The sequence below is a fragment of the Apostichopus japonicus genome, chromosome 11 (genome assembly GCF_037975245.1).
Source record: "Apostichopus japonicus isolate 1M-3 chromosome 11, ASM3797524v1, whole genome shotgun sequence".
NCBI lineage: Eukaryota > Metazoa > Echinodermata > Holothuroidea > Aspidochirotida > Stichopodidae > Apostichopus > Apostichopus japonicus.
The window spans coordinates 8,255,520-8,260,501 of NC_092571.1; positions in this window are offsets into that span (position 1 = coordinate 8,255,520).

Consider the following 4,982-nt stretch of genomic DNA (forward strand, 5'->3'; position numbering starts at 1 on the left):
AGGCTAATAATGCGGGTTATGAGTTAAACGAGTGGAGCTTATACTCAGTATGCAGATAATATATTTAGAGGTTCCGGGCTGCTTCCGCCAAATAAAAATGTTTAATAAACATTGAAGGTCAAAGTTACTGATCGAGAAGGCCGATTGGTCCTAGGTTTATTCCTTACTTCCGGACACAATTTTGATAGGAAGGAATCAAATAAGATCGGTAGCGAGTAAACATGTAGGCCTACAAAGACATTTTGCATGTTGATTACCATTGAGTAAGCTGAATTTATTCCGTATCCCACTAGTAGCCTATAATGTTGGCCTATATAATCATTGGCTTACTTGAACTTGTATATATATAAACTATAGTCTATGTTTAATTATCGAAGGGAGATATCCGAGGGGCGATCTGAAAGAAAGGTGGCTGGCCTAAAATTAAAAAAAGGGTTTAACAACGAAGTAATAAAATAGCAGCAAATGAAAAGGTTGGACTTACGAATACAGCTCTTTAGGGTCTATATATATAGGCCATAGGCCCCGACGTGAAGCATATTTCACGGCACAGAGGACCGGTCCCGCTGAGCCTGGACTCGGGGAAGGTATGATGACGTGGCCCTACCAATTATTAATGAGCTTAGGCCTAAATTGATGTCCAATTTTAGAGAAACTATGAAGGAGTCCCTTTGTCCAATCCCACCCCCCCCCCCCCCGGTCTCAAAACAGTCAGATTTTAGAAAAATAAGTGGTTGAACTTATAACAGATTGAAAATTAATAAACTTATCAAACATGTTCAAGTTTACATCATCGTAAAGCTTATGTTTTTTGTTTTTGTTTCTTGCGTAATTAAATCCAACCATCATCTTTGGCATATGTAGGCTAACAGCGAACTTTGTTTAAAACAAGCCCACAAACTTGCTAAGAAAAATCTTGCTTCCTTTGGCAGATAAACCAGTTTAGTTGTGTCAGGTAGCTGTCATGGTGTAAATCTGTGATATGTCATAGAGCCACTATAGATCTGAAATCTTTATTTTCTCTTTATTTTTCACTTTTCAAGGTAGAATGTTAACAGTGTTAACATTTTGAAACCAATGTCATCATTAGGTCATGAACGTGTAGATGTTCTATATTTTAGATTCAACAACTGTGAAATCCAGCTCAAATTACAGAAAATATACATTCTAATGCACTTAAAACATAAGCATTGAAGTGAGTAACCGCATAACATATTTAGACTTGCTCAAGTCTTCTGCCTTGTACTTTGTAAAATACCCCCATTAAATGTGGGATGTGTCCCAAATGTAATAAGACTTTTCTCGGATGTTTGGGAAATTGATTTATGACGATTATCGCTATCACATATACTGAATTTATCTGTAACACCGGTATCTCTTGAAATATGGAAATAGCATCGACGAGATAATGTTGGATTTCTTAGATAATGCATATATTTCATGCAATTTCATTCGTTCATTTTAGAGGGTATACTTCAACCAGTTATCCCGTAACTGGGACAGCCCAGACAGAATCGTTAACTAGATGCGCTGTTTTTCGGCCTCCCTCCCACCCTTTCTTCCTCAAGAAGTGGGTCAGCGGGAACAAGCACTGCAGACATCCATGATATGTGATGTTTTAAGGGCTAGCTCACCCTGAAGGGGGGGGGGGGGTATAGGAGATTCATTCTTGCCAGGTCACGGGGGAAAATCCCTATAGGTTCTTAGCTTCGTTTTACGTAGGTCCATATTATCTTTTCGGATGCTGCCTATTGGTGAATTAAGAATCACTGGTAAGAAGTTTAGGCATCTTAGTCCGGACGAATATGACTTTTCTTGATGCTACGATGGCTCAGTGAGGATGATGGAAAATTTCCAAATAATATCTAAAAATTTCGCTTACTTTTCCTGACGGTGTCGACTTTTTCCTCGAAAATGTGACTATTTTTAGTCTTTATTTTCAACGTATTATACCGAAATGTATTATCTCAGTTTCAATATTATTAAATGTGTATTACTCCAAATTAAGGCATTCTTATTCCGTCTGTATTCTCTTTGTTCTGGAAATTTCGAACATTACTGGTAATTTCTCGTGATTACGGGTATTTTTACCGAACGTTTGACTTTTCATGTCAAGCTTTTGGTTTACCTCCAAATCCAACTGTGTTTTCTCAAAACATCTACTCTTTCTTCCAATATTATGGTATGGATATTTCCATTTATTTATTGAAATTGTAATATTTAATCTCAGAAATTTGATTTTAACATAAAAAGAATTATTGCAACTTTCCTTTGCTTCCCGAGCTACCGTAGTTATCCCTTCACCCAAAAACATCATAACCTAATGTTAGTTATGTTACAATATAGGCTATGATATAACCAGTGGCGTACTAAGCGAGGAGTGTGGGTGGGGGGGGGGGTGAGGTCCGCCCGGGTACCAGTTAGGGCATGCCCTGCACGGGGTGACAAAGGAAGGATCCTTTCTCAACCCGTCCACTTAAATCGAGACTGTGACCGCATAATCATGACGATTTATAAACTACGCATTATCAGATTTTCCACGAGAACTTTTCAAATATGGTTCGAATGCCCCTCCATAATTGATATCTTAGCGCTTTGTACTGTGCCCCTGTATTTTGATTTGGAAGCACATTTTTGAAATATCGCCCTCAGTTTCATCTTTTTCGCGCGCTGGCTTTTCGTGAAGTTTTGAAATCACGGACTATGTTCGCTCTTTGATTTAGTATTTTTTTCTTACTCACTATTGTTATTATGTTTGTTTACATTATGTTTACAATAAACTTTTCATTTCTGTAGCGTATTTTTTATTGTATTTAAAAAAAATTATTTTGCTGGGTTAAATCAAAAAGTTATCTTTGTAGTGTTGAGAATTTTTTTTTTCATGTGCTTTAAGTCTATGAATTATTTTCAGTGGTGTAGGAAGGTACTTTTGAGTGGGGGGGGGGGTGAAGACTGATGGCCGGCCTGGGGGAGGGGTCTAAGGGGAGGGGGTGTACCCCTCCCTCTTTGGAATTTTTTTGCATTTCCAGGTGGCCTCAGATGCAATTTGGTGCAATATAGCACACTTCAACCCACCCACTCCATTTTGTATATAATTTTGCATTTTCACCTGGCCTTAGATGCAATTTGGTGCTCCAAATGAGATTTTTTTCTCATTTGGAAATGAATAAGGGGTTTTCTGACTTGCGAAGCGGGGGGCGGAATGATACTTCCGCCCCTCCATATTTTTCACTTGGGGGCTGGCGCCCCCAGCCCCCCGGTTCCTACGCCCTTGATTACTTTCTTCATTACATTTCTTTGCATCAATTAAAAGTAACTTTTCTCCTCAAAACAGTTGCTTGTCGCCGTATTTTTGCCTCGATGGCCGCCCATAAGTGTTGACACCAAAACGGATGTATGAGGTCTTAACAACGGCAGTATTTTAAATTCAGCAATTGCAAGAAACCGCAAAAAACATCTCTAGAAAAAATAAACATTGTAATAAAATAATATTAAAATTGACTCATATGTGCTTCCATGAGGTTAGATTGGTCTTTATCAAATATACAGTCTCTGTGAGCGGAAGGAACATTACGATTGCGAATCAGGATGGGTTTGTTTTTGCGTAGCTGTTTTGGAACTAATTCATCAGAAGTCTCAACGATGATGGTTGGTTGTAAACACCTGTTAATATTAGTGAAAACAATGAAGTCATATATTTGTGTCTACTTGTGGCGGGAGATCTTGTTACCTTGGAAACACATAGATCCGCTTTCATTCAGAGATGTTACATATTCCATATTGATGCTCCCTTTTCCCATTTTTTTGCCAATAGGTCAACATATACACAAGGAAACCTAAACAAAATGGCTGCTTGGTGTAAAGTTGCCTATTTTGATAATAAGGATAAAGGGCGGCGGAACCGGGGGGGGGGGCACGTGCCCCCCACTTTTCCTCAGGTTAAAAATGTGCCCTCTTTTTACATAAAAATTGAGGTGTCTCAAGTTAGCAAGAGGCTCCGCGCCAACTGATGGTGGCGCTCCGCTCAGATAGTCGTGCATTCAACTTTGCTACGCCCCCTGACTTTTAATGAATTTCTGTGGGTCAAACTCAAAATTATTTCGAATGGAAAAAATTTGTTAAGATATTAAGAAGAAATAAACTCTAATTCGGAAGATTCCTATATTAGCAACTAGCATGATTTCACCTCATTTTGTCTCAAAAGAAAACTTGTTCCTTGTTTCCCAATTTACACATTGGATATTGCAGTGCTAGTATGCATATTTTCCTTCAGGGGGGGAGGGGCGTTGATGGAGTGATGTGTATACGCAAATAAGATAATACAATAAGAGTTATAAAGGGTACTAAATATAAGGCTGCTAAATATAAGGTCCAATCGAATTTCTGCAAAGTGCCCTTTAATGTCGGTGCCCCCCCCCCCAGATTAAAAGTGCTTCCGCCGCCCTTGATAAGGATAACCGTCTCATTTACAAGATCTTCTGGTTCTAGGTTCGGACTTTTTCATGGTCATGAACAAATTCCTTTTAATAGAAAGAAGTGATCGTGTCCCACTCGACGCCGGTCGGAATATTCCACTATTATATATGGGTGTTTTGTATTTATGTACAACACTTCAAATTCCCTATTTTAATTTAGTTACTTAATAATATTACATTATTATTAATCCTTAGCCTATGCCAATCTTAAACCTTTGTTAAACTCAACGACCACCTATTTTCGAATGGTAAAGTCCAAACTAAAACAAGTGTTCACGGGTGGAACATGATCCAGATGAAGCCTAGCTATGTATTGTCTGCAAAGTTCTGTAATTCATAATACAACTTTAAAGGCATACAAGGTCAACTGCTTTGAAGAGCTATAGTTCTATCTTTCCCCCATCGGATTCTTCCATTCTGTTTTACAGATTTACTGTACCTAAGAAATGTAAAGTGATATTCTCAATAATAATATGAAAACAAAAATAAAGAAACAAAATGCCAGAC